The sequence below is a fragment of the Pan paniscus genome, chromosome 17 (genome assembly GCF_029289425.2).
Source record: "Pan paniscus chromosome 17, NHGRI_mPanPan1-v2.0_pri, whole genome shotgun sequence".
NCBI classification, from domain to species: Eukaryota; Metazoa; Chordata; class Mammalia; order Primates; family Hominidae; genus Pan; species Pan paniscus.
Genome location: NC_073266.2, coordinates 9,970,571 through 9,997,597, shown reverse-complemented (window position 1 = coordinate 9,997,597; position 27,027 = coordinate 9,970,571).

Here is a 27,027-nt window from a genome sequence, read left to right as displayed (position 1 = left end):
TATATTTACTGTCATTTTTGATATTTTATTTAGAGTGTATTATATATATTTGGTGTAATTTTTGATATTTTACGTACAGTATATTAAATATAATTACTGAAGATTTTGATAGTTTATTTACAGTATATATAACACATATTTGGTGTACTTTTAGATATTTTATGTACAGTAGATAATATATACTTACTGTAATTTTTGATATTTTATTTACAGTATGTAAAATGTATTTGGTGTACTTTTAGTTTATATTATATGTACAATATATGAAATATATTTAGTGTACTTTTTGATACTTTATGTACAGTATATAATATATATTTGGTGTACGTTTGATAGTTTATGTAAATTATATAATATATATTTGGTGTAGTTTTTGATATTTTACATAGTGTGTAATATATATTTACTGTCCTTTTTGATATTTTATTTAGAGTGTATAATATACATTTGGTGTAATTATTGATATTTCATGTACAGTATATTAAATATAATTACTGAAGATTTTGATAGTTTATTTACAGTATATATAACACATATTTGGTGTACTTTTTGATATTTTATGTACAGTAGATAATATATACTTACTGTAATTTTTTATATTTTATTTACAGTATATAAAAAGTATTTGGTGTACTTTTAGTTAATATTATATGTACAATATATGAAATATATTTACTGTACTTTTTGATATTTTATGTACAGTATATAATGTATATTTGGTGTACTTTTGATATTCTATGTAAATTATATAGTATATATTTGGTGTAGTTTATGATATTTTACATAGAGTGTAATATATATTTACTGTCCTTTTTGATATTTTATTTAGAGTGTATAATATACATTTGGTGTATTTTTTGATATTTTATGAACACTATATTAAATATAATTACTGAAGATTTTGATAGTTTATTTACAGTATATATAACACATATTTGGTGTACTTTTTGATATTTTATGTACAGTAGATAATATATACTTACTGTAATTTTTGATATTTTATTAACAGTATGTAAAATGTATTTGGTGTACTTTTAGTTAATATTATATGTACAATATATGAAATATATTTATTGTACTTTTTGATATTTTATGTACAGTAGATAATATGTACTTACTGTAATTTTTTATAATTTATTTACAGTACGTAAAATGTAGTTGGTGTACTTTTAGTTAATACTATATGTACAATATATGAAATATATTTACTGTACTTTTTGATATTTTATGTACAGTATATAATATATATTTGGTGTACTTTTGATATTTTATGTAAATTATATAATATATATTTGGTGTAGTTTTTCATATATTACATAGAGTGGAATATATATTTACTGTCCCTTTTGATATTTTATTTAGAGTGTATAATATACATTTGGTGTAATTTTTGATATTTTATGAACAGTATATTAAATATAGTTACTGAAGATTTTGATAGTTTATTTACAGTATATATAACACATATTTGGTGTACTTTTTGATATTTTATGTACAGTAGATAATATATACTTACTGTAATTTTTTATATTTAATTTACAGTATATAAAATGTATTTGGTGTACTTTTAGTTAATATTATATGTACAATATATGAAATATATTTACTGTACTTTTTGATATTTTATGTACAGTATATAATAAATATTTGGTGTACTTTTGATATTTTATGTAAATTATATAATATATATTTGGTGTAGTTTTTGATATTTTACAGAGTGTAATATATATTTACTGTCCTTTTTGATATTTTATTTAGAGTGTATAATATACATTTGTTGTATTTTTTGATATTTTATGAACAGTATATTAAATATAATTACTGAAGATTTTGATAGTTTATTTACAGTATATATAACACATATTTGGTGTACTTTTTGATATTTTATGTACAGTAGATAATATATACTTACTGTAAGTTTTTATATTTTATTTACTGTATGTAAAATGTATTTGGTGTACTTTTAGTTAATATTATATGTACATTATATGAAATATATTTACTGCACTTTTTGATATTTTATGTACAGTAGATAATACACTTACTGTAATTTTTTATATTTTATTTACAGTATGTAAAATGTATTTGGTGTACTTTTAGTTAATATTATATGTACAATATATGAAATATATTTACTGTACTTTTTGATATTTTATGTACAGTATATAACATATATTTGGTGTACTTTTGATATTTTATGTAAATTATAAAGTATAAATTTGGTGTAGTTTTTGATATTTTACATAGAGTGTAATATATATTTACTGTCCTTTTTGATATTTTATTTAGAGTGTATAATATACATTTGTTGTATTTTTTGATATTTTATGAACAGTATATTAAATATAATTACTGAAGATTTTGATAGTTTATTTACAGTATATATAACACATATTTGGTGTACTTTTTGATATTTTATGTACAGCAGATAATATGTACTTTCTGTAATTTTTTATATTTTATTTACAGTATGTAAAATGTAGTTGGTGTACTTTTAGTTAATATTATATGTACAATATATGAAATATATTTACTGTACTTTCTGATATTTTCTGTAGAGTATATAATATATATTTGGTGTACTTTTGATATTTTATGTAAATTATATAATATATATTTGGTGTAGTTTTTGATATTTTACATAGAGTGTAATATATATTTACTGTCATTTTTGATATTTTATTTAGAGTGTATTATATACATTTGGTGTAATTTTTGATATTTTACGTACCGTATATTAAATATAATTACTGAAGATTTTGATAGTTTATTTACACTATATATAACACATATTTGGTGTACTTTTTGATATTTTATGTACAGTAGATAATATACACTTACTGTAATTTTTGATACTTTATTTACAGTATGTAAAATGTATTTGGTGTACTTTTAGTTAATATTATATGTACAATATATGAAATATATTTACTGTACTTTTTGATATTTTATGTACAGTATATAATACATATTTGGTGTACTTTTGATATTTTATGTAAATTATATAATATATATTTGGTGTAGTTTTTGATATTTTACACAGTGTGTAATATATATTTACTGTCCTTTTTGATATTTTATTTAGAGTGTATAATATACATTTGGTGTAATTATTGATATTTCATGTACAGTATATTAAATATAATTACTGAAGATTTTGATAGTTTATTTACAGTATATATAACACATATTTGGTGTACTTTTTGATATTTTATGTACAGTAGATAATATATACTTACTGTAATTTTTTATATTTTATTTACAGTATATAAAATGTATTTGGTGTACTTTTAGTTAATATTATATGTACAATATATGAAATATATTTACTGTACTTTTTGATATTTTATATACAGTATATAATATATATTTGGTGTACTTTTGATATTCTATGTAAATTATATAGTATATATTTGGTGTAGTTTTTGATATTTAACATAGAGTGTAATATATATTTACTGTCCTTTTTGATATTTTATTTAGAGTGTATAATATACATTTGGTGTATTTTTTGATATTTTATGAACAGTATATTAAATATAATTACTGAAGATTTTGATAGTTTATTTACAGTATATATAACACATATTTGGTGTACTTTTTGATATTTTATGTACAGTAGATAATATATACTTACTGTAATTTTTGATATTTTATTTACAGTATGTAAAATGTATTTGGTGTACTTTTAGTTAATATTATATGTACAATATATGAAATATATTTACTGTACTTTTTGATATTTTATGTACAGTAGATAATATGTACTTACTGTAATTTTTTATATTTTATTTACAGTATGTAAAATGTAGTTGGTGTACTTTTAGTTAATATTATATGTACAATATATGAAATATATTTACTGTACTTTTTGATATTTTATGTACAGTATATAATATATATTTGGTGTACTTTTGATATTTTATGTAAATTATATAATATATATTTGGTGTAGCTTTTCATATATTACATAGAGTGTAATATATATTTACTGTCCTTTTTCATATTTTATTTAGAGTGTATAATATACATTTGGTGTAATTTTTGATATTTTATGAACAGTATATTAAATATAATTACTGAAGATTTTGATAGTTTATTTACAGTATATATAACACATATTTGGTGTACTTTTTGATATTTTATGTACAGTAGATAATATATACTTACTGTAATTTTTGATATTTTATTTACAGTATGTAAAATGTATTTGGTGTACTTTTAGTTAATATTATATGTACAATATATGAAATATATTTCCTGTACTTTTTGATAATTTATGTACAGTATATAATATATATTTGGTGTACTTTAGATATTTTATGTAAATTCTATAATATATATTTGGAGTAGTATTTGATATTTTACATAGAGTGTAATATACATTTACTGTCCTTTTTGATATTTTATTTAGAGTGTATAATATACATTTGGTATAATTTTTGATATTATATGTACAGTATATTAAATATAATTACTGAAGGTTTTGATAGTTTATTTACAGTATATATAACACATATTTGGTGTACTTTTTGATATTTTATGTACAGTAGATAATATATACTTACTGTAATTTTTGATATTTTATTTACAGTATGTAAAATGTATTTGTTATACTTTTAGTTAATATTATATGTACAATATATGAAATATATTTACTGTACTTTTTGATATTTTATGTACAGTATATAATATATATTTGGTGTACTTTTGATATTTTATGTAAATTATAAAATATATATTTGTTGTAGTTTTTGGTATTTTACACAGTGTGTAATATATATTTACTGTCCTTTTTGATATTTTATTTAGAGTGTATACTATTCATTTGGTGTAATTATTGATATTTTATGTACAGTATATTAAATATAATTACTGAAGATTTTGATAGTTTATTTACAGTATATATAACACATATTTGGTGTACTTTTTGATATTTTATGTACAGTAGATTATATATACTTACTGTAATTTTTTATATATTATTTACAGTATATAAACTGTATTTGGTGTACTTTTAGTTAATATTATATGTAGAATATATGAAATATATTTACTGTACTTTTTGATATTTTATGTAGAGTATATAATGTATATTTGGTGTACTTTTGATATTTTATATAAATTATATAATATATATTTGGTGTAGTTTTTGATATTTTATATAGAGTGTAATATATATTTACTGTCCTTTTTGATATTTTATTTAGAGTGTATAATATATATTTGGTGTATTTTTTGATATTTTATGAACATTATGTTAAATATAATTACTGAAGATTTGATAGTTTATTTACAGTATATATAACACATATTTGGTGTACTTTTTGATATTTTATGTACAGTAGATAATATATACTTACTGTAATTTTTTATATTTTATTTACAGTATAGAAAATGTATTTGGTGTACTTTTAGTTAATATTATATGTACAATATATGAAATATATTTACTGTACTTTTTGATATTTTATGTACAGTATATAATATATATTTGGTGTACTTTTGATATTCTATGTAAATTATATAGTATATATTTGGTGTAGTTTTTGATATTTTACATAGAGTGTAATATATATTTACTGTCCTTTTTGATATTTATTTAGAGTGTATAATATACATTTGGTGTATTTTTTGATATTTTATGAACAGTATATTAAATATAATTAGTGAAGCTTTTGATAGTTTATTTACAGTATATATAACACATATTTGGTGCACTTTTTGATATTTTATGTACAGTAGATAATATATACTTAGTGTAATTTTTTATAAGTTATTTACAGTATGTAAAACGTAGTTGGTGTACTTTTAGTTAATATTATATGTACAATATATGAAATATATTTACTGTACTTTTTGATATTTTATGTACTGTATATAATATATATTTGGTGTACTTTTGATATTTTATGTTAATTATATAATATATATTTTGTGTAGTTTTTCATATATTACATAGAGTGTAATATATATTTACTGAACTTTTTGATATTTTATTTACAGTGTGTAATATACATTTGGTGTAATTTTTGATATTTTATGAACAGTATATTAATTATAATTACTGAAGATTTTGATAGTTTATTTACAGTATATATAACACATATTTGGTGTACTTTTTGATATTTTATGTACAGTAGATAATATGTACTTACTGTAATTTTTTATATTTTATTTACTGTATGTAAAATGTAGTTGGTGTACTTTTAGTTAATATTATATGTACAATATATGAAGTATATTTACTGTACTTTTTGATATTTTATGTCCAGTATATAATATATATTTTGTGTACATTTGATATTTTATGTAAATTATATAATATATATTTGGTGTAGTTTTTGATATTTTACATAGAGTGTAATATATATTTACTGTCATTTTTGATATTTTATTTAGAGTGTATTATATACATTTGGTGTAATTTTTGATATTTTACGTACAGTATATTAAATATAATTACTGAAGATTTTGATAGTTTATTTACAGTATATATAACACATATTTGGTGTACTTTTAGATATTTTATGTACAGTAGATAATATATACTTACTGTAATTTTTGATATTTTATTTACAGTATGTAAAATGTATTTGGTGTACTTTTAGTTAATATTATATGTACAATATATGAAATATATTTAGTGTACTTTTTGATATTTTATGTACAGTATATAATATATATTTGGTGTACGTTTGATAGTTTATGTAAATTATATAATATATATTTGGTGTAGTTTTTGATATTTTACATAGTGTGTAATATATATTTACTGTCCTTTTTGATATTTTATTTAGAGTGTATAATATACATTTGGTGTAATTATTGATATTTCATGTACAGTATATTAAATATAATTACTGAAGATTTTGATAGTTTATTTACAGTATATATAACACATATTTGGTATACTTTTTGATATTTTATGTACAGTAGATAATATATACTTACTGTAATTTTTTATATTTTATTTACAGTATATAAAAAGTATTTGGTGTACTTTTAGTTAATATTATATGTACAATATATGAAATATATTTACTGTACTTTTTGATATTTTATGTACAGTATATAATATATATTTGGTGTACTTTTGATATTCTATGTAAATTATATAGTATATATTTGGTGTAGTTTATGATATTTTACATAGAGTGTAATATATATTTACTGTCCTTTTTGATATTTTATTTAGAGTGTATAATATACATTTGGTGTATTTTTTGATATTTTATGAACAGTATATTAAATATAATTACTGAAGATTTTGATAGTTTATTTACAGTATATATAACACATATTTGGTGTACTTTTTGATATTTTATGTACAGTAGATAATATATACTTACTGTAATTTTTGATATTTTATTAACAGTATGTAAAATGTATTTGGTGTACTTTATTTAATATTATATGTACAATATATGAAATATATTTATTGTACTTTTTGATATTTTATGTACAGTAGATAATATGTACTTACTGTAATTTTTTATATTTTATTTACAGTACGTAAAATGTAGTTGGTGTACTTTTAGTTAATACTATATGTACAATATATGAAATATATTTACTGTACTTTTTGATATTTTATGTACAGTATATAATATATATTTGGTGTACTTTTGATATTTTATGTAAATTATATAATATATATTTGGTGTAGTTTTTCATATATTACATAGAGTGGAATATATATTTACTGTCCCTTTTGATATTTTATTTAGAGTGTATAATATACATTTGGTGTAATTTTTGATATTTTATGAACAGTATATTAAATATAATTACTGAAGATTTTGATAGTTTATTTACAGTATATATAACACATATTTGGTGTACTTTTTGATATTTTATGTACAGTAGATAATATATACTTACTGTAACTTTTTATATTTTATTTACTGTATGTAAAATGTATTTGGTGTACTTTTAGTTAATATTATATGTACATTATATGAAATATATTTACTGCACTTTTTGATATTTTATGTACAGTAGATAATACACTTACTGTAATTTTTTATATTTTATTTACAGTATGTAAAATGTATTTGGTGTACTTTTAGTTAATATTATATGTACAATATATGAAATATATTTACTGTACTTTTTGATATTTTATGTACAGCAGATAATATGTACTTTCTGTAATTTTTTATATTTTATTTACAGTATGTAAAATGCAGTTGGTGTACTTTTAGTTAATATTATATGTACAATATATGAAATATATTTACTGTACTTTTTGATATTTTCTGTAGAGTATATAATATATATTTGGTGTACTTTTGATATTTTATGTAAATTATATAATATATATTTGGTGTAGTTTTTGATATTTTACATAGAGTGTAATATATATTTACTGTCATTTTTGATATTTTATTTAGAGTGTATTATATACATTTGGTGTAATTTTTGATATTTAATGTACAGTATATTAAATATAATTACTGAAGATTTTGATAGTTTATTTACACTATATATAACACATATTTGGTGTACTTTTTGATATTTTATGTACAGTAGATAATATACACTTACTGTAATTTTTGATATTTTATTTACAGTATGTAAAATGTATTTGGTGTACTTTTAGTTAATATTATATGTACAATATATGAAATATATTTACTGTACTTTTTGATATTTTATGTACAGTATATAATACATATTTGGTGTACTTTTGATATTTTATGTAAATTATATAAAATATATTTGGTGTAGTTTTTGATATTTTACATAGTGTGTAATATATATTTACTGTCCTTTTTGATATTTTATTTAGAGTGTATAATATACATTTGGTGTAATTATTGATATTTCATGTACAGTATACTAAATATAATTGCTGAAGATTTTGATAGTTTATTTACAGTATATATAACACATATTTGGTGTACTTTTTGATATTTTATGTACAGTAGATAATATATACTTACTGTAATTTTTTATATTTTATTTACAGTATATAAAATGTATTTGGTGTACTTTTAGTTAATATTATATGTACAATATATGAAATATATTTACTGTACTTTTTGATATTTTATATACAGTATATAATATATATTTGGTGTACTTTTGATATTCTATGTAAATTATATAGTATATATTTGGTGTAGTTTTTGATATTTTACATAGAGTGTAATATATATTTACTGTCCTTTTTGATATTTTATTTAGAGTGTATAATATACATTTGGTGTATTTTTTGATATTTTATGAACAGTATATTAAATATAATTACTGAAGATTTTGATAGTTTATTTACAGTATATATAACACATATTTGATGTACTTTTTGATATTTTATGTACAGTAGATAATATATACTTACTGTAATGTTTGATATTTTATTTACAGTATGTAAAATGTATTTGGTGTACTTTTAGTTAATATTATATGTACAATATATGAAATATATTTACTGTACTTTTTGATATTTTATGTACAGTAGATAATATGTACTTACTGTAATTTTTTATATTTTATTTACAGTATGTAAAATGTAGTTGGTGTACTTTTAGTTAATATTATATGTACAATATATGAAATATATTTACTGTACTTTTTGATATTTTATGTACAGTATATAATATATATTTGGTGTACTTTTGATATTTTATGTAAATTATATAATATATATTTGGTGTAGTTTTTCATATATTACATAGAGTGTAATATATATTTACTGTCCTTTTTGATATTTTATTTAGAGTGTATAATATACATTTGGTGTAATTTTTGATATTTTATGAACAGTATATTAAATATAATTACTGAAGATTTTGATAGTTTATTTACAGTATATATAACACATATTTGGTGTACTTTTTGATATTTTATGTACAGTAGATAATATATACTTACTGTAATTTTTGATATTTTATTTACAGTATGTAAAATGTATTTGGTGTACTTTTAGTTAATATTATATGTACAATATATGAAATATATTTACTGTACTTTTTGATAATTTATGTACAGTATATAATATATATTTGGTGTACTTTTGATATTTTATGTAAATTCTATAATATATATTTGGTGTAGTATTTGATATTTTACATAGAGTGTAATATACATTTACTGTCCTTTTTGATATTTTATTTAGAGTGTATAATATATATTTGGTGTAATTTTTGATATTATATGTACAGTATATTAAATATAATTACTGAAGGTTTTGATAGTTTATTTACAGTATATATAACACATATTTGGTGTACTTTTTGATATTTTATGTACAGTAGATAATATATACTTACTGTAATTTTTTATACTTTATTTACAGTATATAAAATGTATTTGGTGTACTTTTAGTTAATATTATATGTAGAATATATGAAATATATTTACTGTACTTTTTGATATTTTATGTACAGTATATAATATATATTTGGTGTACTTTTGATATTTTATGTAAACTATATAATATATATTTGGTGTAGTTTTTGATATTTTACATAGAGTGTAATATATATTTACTGTCCTTTTGATATTTTATTTAGAGTGTATAATATATATTTGGTGTATTTTTTGATATTTTATGAACAGTATGTTAAATATAATTACTGAAGATTTTGATAGTTTATTTACAGTATACATAACACATATTTGGTGTACTTTTTGATATTTTATGTACAGTAGATAATATATACTTACTGTAATTTTTTAGATTTTATTTACAGTATAGAAAATGTATTTGGTGTACTTTTAGTTAATATTATATGTACAATATATGAAATATATTTACTGTACTTTTTGATATTTTATGTACAGTATATAATATATATTTGGTGTACTTTTGATATTCTATGTAAATTATATAGTATATATTTGGTGTAGTTTTTGATATTTTACATAGAATGTAATATATATTTACTGTCCTTTTTCATATTTTATTTAGAGTGTATAATATACATTTGGTGTATTTTTTGACATTTTATGAACAGTATATTAAATATAATTACTGAAGATTTTGATAGTTTATTTACAGTATATATAACACATATTTGGTGCACTTTTTGATATTTTGTGTACAGTAGATAATATATACTTACTGTAATTTTTTATATGTTATTTACAGTATGTAAAACGTAGTTGGTGTACTTTTAGTTAATATTATATGTAATATATATGAAATATATTTACTGTACTTTTTGATATTTTATGTACTGTATATAATATATATTTGGTGTACTTTTGATATTTTATGTAAATTATATAATATATATTTGGTGTAGTTTTTCATATATTACATAGAGTGTAATATATATTTACTGAACTTTTGATATTTTATTTACAGTGTATAATATACATTTTGTGTAATTTTTGATATTTTATGAACAGTATATTAATTATAATTACTGGAGATTTTGATAGTTTATTTACAGTATATATAACACATATTTGGTGTACTTTTTGATATTTTATGTACAGTAGATAATATGTACTTACTGTAATTTTTTATATTTTATTTACAGTATGTAAAATGTAGTTGGTGTACTTTTAGTTAATATTATATGTACAATATATGAAATATATTTACTGTACTTTTTGATATTTTATGTCCAGTATATAATATATATTTGGTGTACTTTTGATATTTTATGTAAATTATATAATATATATTTGGTGTAGTTTTTGATATTTTACATAGAGTGTAATATATATTTACTGTCATTTTTGATATTTTATTTAGAGTGTATTATATACATTTGGTGTAATTTTTGATATTTTACGTACAGTATATTAAATATAATTACTGAAGATTTTGATAGTTTATTTACAGTATATATAACACATATTTGGTGTACTTTTTGATATTTTTTGTACAGTAGATAATATACACTTACTGTAACTTTTGATATTTTATTTACAGTATATAAAATGTATTTGGTGTACTTTTAGTTAATATTATATGTACAATACATGAAATATATTTAGTGTACTTTTTGATATTTTATGTACAGTATATAATATATATTTGGTGTACGTTTGATATTTTATGTAAATTATATAATATATATTTGGTGTAGTTTTTGATATTTTACATAGTGTGTAATATATATTTACTGTCCTTTTTGATATTTTATTTAGAGTGTATAGTATACATTTGGTGTAATTATTGATATTTCATGTACAGTATATTAAATATAATTACTGAAGATTTTGATAGTTTATTTACAGTATATATAACACATATTTGGTGTACTTTTTGATATTTTATGTACAGTAGATAATATATACTTACTGTAATTTTTTATATTTTATTTACAGTATATAAAAAGTATTTGGTGTACTTTTAGTTAATATTATATGTACAATATATGAAATATATTTACTGCACTTTTTGATATTTTATGTACAGTATATAATATATATTTGGTGTACTTTTGATATTCTATGTAAATTATATAGTATATATTTGGTGTAGTTTTTGATATTTTACATAGAGTGTAATATATATTTACTGTCCTTTTTGATATTTTATTTATAGTGTATAATATACATTTGGTGTATTTTTTGATATTTTATGAACAGTATATTAAATATAATTACTGAAGATTTTGATAGTTTATTTACAGTATATATAACACAAATTTGGTGTACTTTTTGATATTTTATGTACAGTAGATAATATATACTTACTGTAATATTTGATATTCTATTAACAGTATGTAAAATGTATTTGGTGTACATTTAGTTAATATTATATGTACAATATATGAAATATATTTATTGTACTTTTTGATATTTTATGTACAGTAGATAATATGTACTTACTGTAATTTTTTATATTTTATTTACAGTACGTAAAATGTAGTTGGTGTACTTTTAGTTAATATTATATGTACAATATATGAAATATATTTACTGTACTTTTTGATATTTTATGTACAGTATATAATATATATTTGGTGTACTTTTGATATTTTATGTAAATTATATAATATATATTTGGTGTAGTTTTTCATATATTACATAGAGTGTAATATATATTTACTGTCCTTTTTGATATTTTATTTAGAGTGTATAATATACATTTGGTGTATTTTTTGATATTTTATGAACAGTATGTTAAATATAATTACTGAAGATTTGATAGTTTATTTACAGTATATATAACACATATTTGGTGTACTTTTTGATATTTTATGTACAGTAGATAATATATACTTACTGTAATTTTTTATATTTTATTTACAGTATATAAAATGTATTTGGTGTACTTTTAGTTAATATTATATGTAGAATATATGAAATATATTTACTGTACTTTTTGATATTTTATATACAGTATATAATATATATTTTGTGTACTTTTGATATTTTATGTAAATTATATAATATATATTTGGTGTAGTTTTTGATATTTTACATAGGGTGTAATATATATTTACTGTCCTTTTTGATATTTTATTTAGAGTGTATAATATACATTTGGTGTATTTTTTGATATTTTATGAACAGTATATTAAATATAATTACTGAAGATTTTGATAGTTTATTTACAGTATATATAACACATATTTGGTGCACTTTTTGATATTTTATGGACAGTAGATAATATAAACTTACTGTAATTTTTTATATGTTATTTACAGTATGTAAAACGTAGTTGGTGTACTTTTAGTTAATATTATATGTACAATATATGAAATATATTTACTGTACTTTTTGATATTTTATGTACTGTATATAATATACATTTGGTGTACGTTTGATATTTTATGTAAATTATATAATATATATTTGGTGTAGTTTTTGATATTTTACATAGTGTGTAATATATATTTACTGTCCTTTTTGATATTTTATTTAGAGTGTATAATATACATTTGGTGTAATTATTGATATTTCATGTACAGTATATTAAATATAATTACTGAAGATTTTGATAGTTTATTTACAGTATATATAACACATATTTGGTGTACTTTTTGATATTTTATGTACAGTAGATAATATATACTTACTGTAATTTTTGATATTTTATTTACAGTATGTAAAATGTATTTGGTGTACTTTTAGTTAATATTATATGTACAAAATATGAAATATATTTACTGTACTTTTTGATATTTTATGTACAGTAGATAATATGTACTTACTGTAATTTTTTATATTTTATTTACAGTATGTAAAATGTAGTTGGTGTACTTTTAGTTAATATTATATGTACATTATATGAAATATATTTACTGTACTTTTTGATATTTTATGTACAGTATATAATATATATTTGGTGTACTTTTGATATTTTATGTAAATTATAAAATATATATTTGGTGTAGTTTTTGATATTTTACACAGTGTGTAATATATATTTACTGTCATTTTTGACATTTTATTTAGAGTGTATACTATTCATTTGGTGTAATTATTGATATTTCATATAAAGTATATTAAATATAATTACTGAAGATTTTGATAGTTTATTTACAGTATATATAACACATATTTGGTGTACTTTTTGATATTTTATGTACAGTAGATAATATATACTTACTGTAATTTTTTATATTTTATTTACAGTATATAAACTGTATTTGGTGTACTTTTAGTTAATATTATATGTAGAATATATGAAATATATTTACTGTACTTTTTGATATTTTATGTAGAGTATATAATGTATATATGGTGTACTTTTGATATTTTATATAAATTATATAATATATATTTGGTGTAGTTTTTGATATTTTATATAGAGTGTAATATATATTTACTGTCCTTTTTGATATTTTATTTAGAGTGTATAATATATATTTGGTGTATTTTTTGATATTTTATGAACATTATGTTAAATATAATTACTGAAGATTTGATAGTTTATTTACAGTATATATAACACATATTTGGTGTACTTTTTGATATTTTATGTACAGTAGATAATATATACTTACTGTAATTTTTTATATTTTATTTACAGTATAGAAAATGTATTTGGTGTACTTTTAGTTAATATTATATGTACAATATATGAAATATATTTACTGTACTTTTTGATATTTTATGTACAGTATATAATATATATTTGGTGTACTTTTGATATTCTATGTAAATTATATAGTATATATTTGGTGTAGCTTTTGATATTTTACATAGAGTGTAATATATATTTACTGTCCTTTTTGATATTTATTTAGAGTGTATAATATACATTTGGTGTATTTTTTGATATTTTATGAACAGTATATTAAATATAATTAGTGAAGATTTTGATAGTTTATTTACAGTATATATAACACATATTTGGTGCACTTTTTGATATTTTATGTACAGTAGATAATATATACTTACTGTAATTTTTTATATGTTATTTACAGTATGTAAAACGTAGTTGGTGTACTTTTAGTTAATATTATATGTACAATATATGAAATATATTTACTGTACTTTTTGATATTTTATGTACTGTATATAATATATATTTGGTGTACTTTTGATATTTTATGTTAATTATATAATATATATTTGGTGTAGTTTTTCATATATTACATAGAGTGTAATATATATTTACTGAACTTTTTGATATTTTATTTACAGTGTGTGATATACATTTGGTGTAATTTTTGATATTTTATGAACAGTATATTAATTATAATTACTGAAGATTTTCATAGTTTATTTACAGTATATATAACACATATTTGGTGTACTTTTTGATATTTTATGTACAGTAGATAATATGTACTTACTGTAATTTTTTATATTTTATTTACAGTATGTAAAATGTAGTTGGTGTACTTTTAGTTAATATTATATGTACAATATATGAAATATATTTACTGTACTTTTTGATATTTTATGTCCAGTATATAATATATATTTTGTGTACATTTGATATTTTATGTAAATTATATAATATATATTTGGTGTAGTTTTTGATATTTTACATAGAGTGTAATATATATTTACTGTCATTTTTGATATTTTATTTAGAGTGTATTATATATATTTGGTGTAATTTTTGATATTTTACGTACAGTATATTAAATATAATTACTGAAGATTTTGATAGTTTATTTACAGTATATATAACACATATTTGGTGTACTTTTAGATATTTTATGTACAGTAGATAATATATACTTACTGTAATTTTTGATATTTTATTTACAGTATGTAAAATGTATTTGGTGTACTTTTAGTTAATATTATATGTACAATATATGAAATATATTTAGTGTACTTTTTGATACTTTATGTACAGTATATAATATATATTTGGTGTACGTTTGATAGTTTATGTAAATTATATAATATATATTTGGTGTAGTTTTTGATATTTTACATAGTGTGTAATATATATTTACTGTCCTTTTTGATATTTTATTTAGAGTGTATAATATACATTTGGTGTAATTATTGATATTTCATGTACAGTATATTAAATATAATTACTGAAGATTTTGATAGTTTATTTACAGTATATATAACACATATTTGGTGTACTTTTTGATATTTTATGTACAGTAGATAATATATACTTACTGTAATTTTTTATATTTTATTTACAGTATATAAAAAGTATTTGGTGTACTTTTAGTTAATATTATATGTACAATATATGAAATATATTTACTGTACTTTTTGATATTTTATGTACAGTATATAATATATATTTGGTGTACTTTTGATATTCTATGTAAATTATATAGTATATATTTGGTGTAGTTTATGATATTTTACATAGAGTGTAATATATATTTACTGTCCTTTTTGATATTTTATTTAGAGTGTATAATATACATTTGGTGTATTTTTTGATATTTTATGAACAGTATATTAAATATAATTACTGAAGATTTTGATAGTTTATTTACAGTATATATAACACATATTTGGTGTACTTTTTGATATTTTATGTACAGTAGATAATATATACTTACTGTAATTTTTGATATTTTATTAACAGTATGTAAAATGTATTTGGTGTACTTTTAGTTAATATTATATGTACAATATATGAAATATATTTATTGTACTTTTTGATATTTTATGTACAGTAGATAATATGTACTTACTGTAATTATTTATAATTTATTTACAGTACGTAAAATGTAGTTGGTGTACTTTTAGTTAATACTATATGTACAATATATGAAATATATTTACTGTACTTTTTGATATTTTATGTACAGTATATAATATATATTTGGTGTACTTTTGATATTTTATGTAAATTATATAATATATATTTGGTGTAGTTTTTCATATATTACATAGAGTGGAATATATATTTACTGTCCCTTTTGATATTTTATTTAGAGTGTATAATATACATTTGGTGTAATTTTTGATATTTTATGAACAGTATATTAAATATAGTTACTGAAGATTTTGATAGTTTATTTACAGTATATATAACACATATTTGGTGTACTTTTTGATATTTTATGTACAGTAGATAATATATACTTACTGTAATTTTTTATATTTAATTTACAGTATATAAAATGTATTTGGTGTACTTTTAGTTAATATTATATGTACAATATATGAAATATATTTACTGTACTTTTTGATATTTTATGTACAGTATATAATAAATATTTGGTGTACTTTTGATATTTTATGTAAATTATATAATATATATTTGGTGTAGTTTTTGATATTTTACAGAGTGTAATATATATTTACTGTCCTTTTTGATATTTTATTTAGAGTGTATAATATACATTTGTTGTATTTTTTGATATTTTATGAACAGTATATTAAATATAATTACTGAAGATTTTGATAGTTTATTTACAGTATATATAACACATATTTGGTGTACTTTTTGATATTTTATGTACAGTAGATAATATATACTTACTGTAAGTTTTTATATTTTATTTACTGTATGTAAAATGTATTTGGTGTACTTTTAGTTAATATTATATGTACATTATATGAAATATATTTACTGCACTTTTTGATATTTTATGTACAGTAGATAATACACTTACTGTAATTTTTTATATTTTATTTACAGTATGTAAAATGTATTTGGTGTACTTTTAGTTAATATTATATGTACAATATATGAAATATATTTACTGTACTTTTTGATATTTTATGTACAGTATATAACATATATTTGGTGTACTTTTGATATTTTATGTAAATTATAAAGTATAAATTTGGTGTAGTTTTTGATATTTTACATAGAGTGTAATATATATTTACTGTCCTTTTTGATATTTTATTTAGAGTGTATAATATACATTTGTTGTATTTTTTGATATTTTATGAACAGTATATTAAATATAATTACTGAAGATTTTGATAGTTTATTTACAGTATATATAACACATATTTGGTGTACTTTTTGATATTTTATGTACAGCAGATAATATGTACTTTCTGTAATTTTTTATATTTTATTTACAGTATGTAAAATGTAGTTGGTGTACTTTTAGTTAATATTATATGTACAATATATGAAATATATTTACTGTACTTTCTGATATTTTCTGTAGAGTATATAATATATATTTGGTGTACTTTTGATATTTTATGTAAATTATATAATATATATTTGGTGTAGTTTTTGATATTTTACATAGAGTGTAATATATATTTACTGTCATTTTTGATATTTTATTTAGAGTGTATTATATACATTTGGTGTAATTTTTGATATTTTACGTACCGTATATTAAATATAATTACTGAAGATTTTGATAGTTTATTTACACTATATATAACACATATTTGGTGTACTTTTTGATATTTTATGTACAGTAGATAATATACACTTACTGTAATTTTTGATACTTTATTTACAGTATGTAAAATGTATTTGGTGTACTTTTAGTTAATATTATATGTACAATATATGAAATATATTTACTGTACTTTTTGATATTTTATGTACAGTATATAATACATATTTGGTGTACTTTTGATATTTTATGTAAATTATATAATATATATTTGGTGTAGTTTTTGATATTTTACACAGTGTGTAATATATATTTACTGTCTTTTTGATATTTTATTTAGAGTGTATAATATACATTTGGTGTAATTATTGATATTTCATGTACAGTATATTAAATATAATTACTGAAGATTTTGATAGTTTATTTACAGTATATATAACACATATTTGGTGTACTTTTTGATATTTTATGTACAGTAGATAATATATACTTACTGTAATTTTTTATATTTTATTTACAGTATATAAAATGTATTTGGTGTACTTTTAGTTAATATTATATGTACAATATATGAAATATATTTACTGTACTTTTTGATATTTTATATACAGTATATAATATATATTTGGTGTACTTTTGATATTCTATGTAAATTATATAGTATATATTTGGTGTAGTTTTTGATATTTAACATAGAGTGTAATATATATTTACTGTCCTTTTTGATATTTTATTTAGAGTGTATAATATACATTTGGTGTATTTTTTGATATTTTATGAACAGTATATTAAATATAATTACTGAAGATTTTGATAGTTTATTTACAGTATATATAACACATATTTGGTGTACTTTTTGATATTTTATGTACAGTAGATAATATATACTTACTGTAATTTTTGATATTTTATTTACAGTATGTAAAATGTATTTGGTGTACTTTTAGTTAATATTATATGTACAATATATGAAATATATTTACTGTACTTTTTGATATTTTATGTACAGTAGATAATATGTACTTACTGTAATTTTTTATATTTTATTTACAGTATGTAAAATGTAGTTGGTGTACTTTTAGTTAATATTATATGTACAATATATGAAATATATTTACTGTACTTTTTGATATTTTATGTACAGTATATAATATATATTTGGTGTACTTTTGATATTTTATGTAAATTATATAATATATATTTGGTGTAGCTATTCATATATTACATAGAGTGTAATATATATTTACTGTCCTTTTTCATATTTTATTTAGAGTGTATAATATACATTTGGTGTAATTTTTGATATTTTATGAACAGTATATTAAATATAATTACTGAAGATTTTGATAGTTTATTTACAGTATATATAACACATATTTGGTGTACTTTTTGATATTTTATGTACAGTAGATAATATATACTTACTGTAATTTTTGATATTTTATTTACAGTATGTAAAATGTATTTGGTGTACTTTTAGTTAATATTATATGTACAATATATGAAATATATTTCCTGTACTTTTTGATAATTTATGTACAGTATATAATATATATTTGGTGTACTTTAGATATTTTATGTAAATTCTATAATATATATTTGGAGTAGTATTTGATATTTTACATAGAGTGTAATATACATTTACTGTCCTTTTTGATATTTTATTTAGAGTGTATAATATACATTTGGTGTAATTTTTGATATTATATGTACAGTATATTAAATATAATTACTGAAGGTTTTGATAGTTTATTTACAGTATATATAACACATATTTGGTGTACTTTTTGATATTTTATGTACAGTAGATAATATATACTTACTGTAATTTTTGATATTTTATTTACAGTATGTAAAATGTATTTGTTATACTTTTAGTTAATATTATATGTACAATATATGAAATATATTTACTGTACTTTTTGATATTTTATGTACAGTATATAATATATATTTGGTGTACTTTTGATATTTTATGTAAATTATAAAATATATATTTGTTGTAGTTTTTGGTATTTTACACAGTGTGTAATATATATTTACTGTCCTTTTTGATATTTTATTTAGAGTGTATACAATTCATTTGGTGTAATTATTGATATTTTATGTACAGTATATTAAATATAATTACTGAAGATTTTGATAGTTTATTTACAGTATATATAACACATATTTGGTGTACTTTTTGATATTTTATGTACAGTAGATTATATATACTTACTGTAATTTTTTATATATTATTTACAGTATATAAACTGTATTTGGTGTACTTTTAGTTAATATTATATGTAGAATATATGAAATATATTTACTGTACTTTTTGATATTTTATGTAGAGTATATAATGTATATTTGGTGTACTTTTGATATTTTATATAAATTATATAATATATATTTGGTGTAGTTTTTGATATTTTATATAGAGTGTAATATATATTTACTGTCCTTTTTGATATTTTATTTAGAGTGTATAATATATATTTGGTGTATTTTTTGATATTTTATGAACATTATGTTAAATATAATTACTGAAGATTTGATAGTTTATTTACAGTATATATAACACATATTTGGTGTACTTTTTGATATTTTATGTACAGTAGATAATATATACTTACTGTAATTTTTTATATTTTATTTACAGTATAGAAAATGTATTTGGTGTACTTTTAGTTAATATTATATGTACAATATATGAAATATATTTACTGTACTTTTTGATATTTTATGTACAGTATATAATATATATTTGGTGTACTTTTGATATTCTATGTAAATTATATAGTATATATTTGGTGTAGTTTTTGATATTTTACATAGAGTGTAATATATATTTACTGTCCTTTTTGATATTTATTTAGAGTGTATAATATACATTTGGTGTATTTTTTGATATTTTATGAACAGTATATTAAATATAATTAGTGAAGCTTTTGATAGTTTATTTACAGTATATATAACACATATTTGGTGCACTTTTTGATATTTTATGTACAGTAGATAATATATACTTAGTGTAATTTTTTATAAGTTATTTACAGTATGTAAAACGTAGTTGGTGTACTTTTAGATAATATTATATGTACAATATATGAAATATATTTACTGTACTTTTTGATATTTTATGTACTGTATATAATATATATTTGGTGTACTTTTGATATTTTATGTTAATTATATAATATATATTTTGTGTAGTTTTTCATATATTACATAGAGTGTAATATATATTTACTGAAATTTTTGATATTTTATTTACAGTGTGTAATATACATTTGGTGTAATTTTTGATATTTTATGAACAGTATATTAATTATAATTACTGAAGATTTTGATAGTTTATTTACAGTATATATAACACATATTTGGTGTACTTTTTGATATTTTATGTACAGTAGATAATATGTACTTACTGTAATTTTTTATATTTTATTTACTGTATGTAAAATGTAGTTGGTGTACTTTTAGTTAATATTATATGTACAATATATGAAATATATTTACTGTACTTTTTGATATTTTATGTCCAGTATATAATATATATTTTGTGTACATTTGATATTTTATGTAAATTATATAATATATATTTGGTGTAGTTTTTGATATTTTACATAGAGTGTAATATATATTTACTGTCATTTTTGATATTTTATTTAGAGTGTATTATATACATTTGGTTTAATTTTTGATATTTTACGTACAGTATATTAAATATAATTACTGAAGATTTTGATAGTTTATTTACAGTATATATAACACATATTTGGTGTACTTTTAGATATTTTATGTACAGTAGATAATATATACTTACTGTAATTTTTGATATTTTATTTACAGTATGTAAAATGTATTTGGTGTACTTTTAGTTAATATTATATGTACAATATATGAAATATATTTAGTGTACTTTTTGATATTTTATGTACAGTATATAATATATATTTGGTGTACGTTTGATAGTTTATGTAAATTATATAATATATATTTGGTGTAGTTTTTGATATTTTACATAGTGTGTAATATATATTTACTGTCCTTTTTGATATTTTATTTAGAGTGTATAATATACATTTGGTGTAATTATTGATATTTCATGTACAGTATATTAAATATAATTACTGAAGATTTTGATAGTTTATTTACAGTATATATAACACATATTTGGTATACTTTTTGATATTTTATGTACAGTAGATAATATATACTTACTGTAATTTTTTATATTTTATTTACAGTATATAAAAAGTATTTGGTGTACTTTTAGTTAATATTATATGTACAATATATGAAATATATTTACTGTACTTTTTGATATTTTATGTACAGTATATAATATATATTTGGTGTACTTTTGATATTCTATGTAAATTATATAGTATATATTTGGTGTAGTTTATGATATTTTACATAGAGTGTAATATATATTTACTGTCCTTTTTCATATTTTATTTAGAGTGTATAATATACATTTGGTGTATTTTTTGATATTTTATGAACAGTATATTAAATATAATTACTGAAGATTTTGATAGTTTATTTACAGTATATATAACACATATTTGGTGTACTTTTTGATATTTTATGTACAGTAGATAATATATACTTACTGTAATTTTTGATATTTTATTAACAGTATGTAAAATGTATTTGGTGTACTTTATTTAATATTATATGTACAATATATGAAATATATTTATTGTACTTTTTGATATTTTATGTACAGTAGATAATATGTACTTACTGTAATTTTTTATATTTTATTTACAGTACGTAAAATGTAGTTGGTGTACTTTTAGTTAATACTATATGTACAATATATGAAATATATTTACTGTACTTTTTGTTATTTTATGTACAGTATATAATATATATTTGGTGTACTTTTGATATTTTATGTAAATTATATAATATATATTTGGTGTAGTTTTTCATATATTACATAGAGTGGAATATATATTTACTGTCCCTTTTGATATTTTATTTAGAGTGTATAATATACATTTGGTGTAATTTTTGATATTTTATGAACAGTATATTAAATATAGTTACTGAAGATTTTGATAGTTTATTTACAGTATATATAACACATATTTGGTGTACTTTTTGATATTTTATGTACAGTAGATAATATATACTTACTGTAATTTTTTATATTTAATTTACAGTATATAAAATGTATTTGGTGTACTTTTAGTTAATATTATATGTACAATATATGAAATATATTTACTGTACTTTTTGATATTTTATGTACAGTATATAATAAATATTTGGTGTACTTTTGATATTTTATGTAAATTATATAATATATATTTGGTGTAGTTTTTGATATTTTACAGAGTGTAATATATATTTACTGTCCTTTTTGATATTTTATTTAGAGTGTATAATATACATTTGTTGTATTTTTTGATATTTTATGAACAGTATATTAAATATAATTACTGAAGATTTTGATAGTTTATTTACAGTATATATAACACATATTTGGTGTACTTTTTGATATTTTATGTACAGTAGATAATATATACTTACTGTAACTTTTTATATTTTATTTACTGTATGTAAAATGTATTTGGTGTACTTTTAGTTAATATTATATGTACATTATATGAAATATATTTACTGCACTTTTTGATATTTTATGTACAGTAGATAATACACTTACTGTAATTTTTTATATTTTATTTACAGTATGTAAAATGTATTTGGTGTACTTTTAGTTAATATTATATGTACAATATATGAAATATATTTACTGTACTTTTTGATATTTTATGTACAGCAGATAATATGTACTTTCTGTAATTTTTTATATTTTATTTACAGTATGTAAAATGCAGTTGGTGTACTTTTAGTTAATATTATATGTACAATATATGAAATATATTTACTGTACTTTTTGATATTTTCTGTAGAGTATATAATATATATTTGGTGTACTTTTGATATTTTATGTAAATTATATAATATATATTTGGTGTAGTTTTTGATATTTTACATAGAGTGTAATATATATTTACTGTCATTTTTGATATTTTATTTAGAGTGTATTATATACATTTGGTGTAATTTTTGATATTTAATGTACAGTATATTAAATATAATTACTGAAGATTTTGATAGTTTATTTACACTATATATAACACATATTTGGTGTACTTTTTGATATTTTATGTACAGTAGATAATATACACTTACTGTAATTTTTGATATTTTATTTACAGTATGTAAAATGTATTTGGTGTACTTTTAGTTAATATTATATGTACAATATATGAAATATATTTACTGTACTTTTTGATATTTTATGTACAGTATATAATACATATTTGGTGTACTTTTGATATTTTATGTAAATTATATAAAATATATTTGGTGTAGTTTTTGATATTTTACATAGTGTGTAATATATATTTACTGTCCTTTTTGATATTTTATTTAGAGTGTATAATATACATTTGGTGTAATTATTGATATTTCATGTACAGTATACTAAATATAATTGCTGAAGATTTTGATAGTTTATTTACAGTATATATAACACATATTTGGTGTACTTTTTGATATTTTATGTACAGTAGATAATATATACTTACTGTAATTTTTTATATTTTATTTACAGTATATAAAATGTATTTGGTGTACTTTTAGTTAATATTATATGTACAATATATGAAATATATTTACTGTACTTTTTGATATTTTATATACAGTATATAATATATATTTGGTGTACTTTTGATATTCTATGTAAATTATATAGTATATATTTGGTGTAGTTTTTGATATTTTACATAGAGTGTAATATATATTTACTGTCCTTTTTGATATTTTATTTAGAGTGTATAATATACATTTGGTGTATTTTTTGATATTTTATGAACAGTATATTAAATATAATTACTGAAGATTTTGATAGTTTATTTACAGTATATATAACACATATTTGATGTACTTTTTGATATTTCATGTACAGTAGATAATATATACTTACTGTAATTTTTGATATTTTATTTACAGTATGTAAAATGTATTTGGTGTACTTTTAGTTAATATTATATGTACAATATATGAAATATATTTACTGTACTTTTTGATATTTTATGTACAGTAGATAATATGTACTTACTGCAATTTTTTATATTTTATTTACAGTATGTAAAATGTAGTTGGTGTACTTTTAGTTAATATTATATGTACAATATATGAAATATATTTACTGTACTTTTTGATATTTTATGTACAGTATATAATATATATTTGGTGTACTTTTGATATTTTATGTAAATTATATAATATATATTTGGTGTAGTTTTTCATATATTACATAGAGTGTAATATATATTTACTGTCCTTTTTGATATTTTATTTAGAGTGTATAATATACATTTGGTGTAATTTTTGATATTTTATGAACAGTATATTAAATATAATTACTGAAGATTTTGATAGTTTATTTACAGTATATATAACACATATTTGGTGTACTTTTTGATATTTTATGTACAGTAGATAATATATACTTACTGTAATTTTTGATATTTTATTTACAGTATGTAAAATGTATTTGGTGTACTTTTAGTTAATATTATATGTACAATATATGAAATATATTTACTGTACTTTTTGATAATTTATGTACAGTATATAATATATATTTGGTGTACTTTTGATATTTTATGTAAATTCTATAATATATATTTGGTGTAGTATTTGATATTTTACATAGAGTGTAATATACATTTACTGTCCTTTTTGATATTTTATTTAGAGTGTATAATATATATTTGGTGTAATTTTTGATATTATATGTACAGTATATTAAATATAATTACTGAAGGTTTTGATAGTTTATTTACAGTATATATAACACATATTTGGTGTACTTTTTGATATTTTATGTACAGTAGATAATATATACTTACTGTAATTTTTTATACTTTATTTACAGTATATAAAATGTATTTGGTGTACTTTTAGTTAATATTATATGTAGAATATATGAAATATATTTACTGTACTTTTTGATATTTTATGTACAGTATATAATATATATTTGGTGTACTTTTGATATTTTATGTAAACTATATAATATATATTTGGTGTAGTTTTTGATATTTTACATAGAGTGTAATATATATTTACTGTCCTTTTGATATTTTATTTAGAGTGTATATTATATATTTGGTGTATTTTTTGATATTTTATGAACAGTATGTTAAATATAATTACTGAAGATTTTGATAGTTTATTTACAGTATACATAACACATATTTGGTGTACTTTTTGATATTTTATGTACAGTAGATAATATATACTTACTGTAATTTTTTAGATTTTATTTACAGTATAG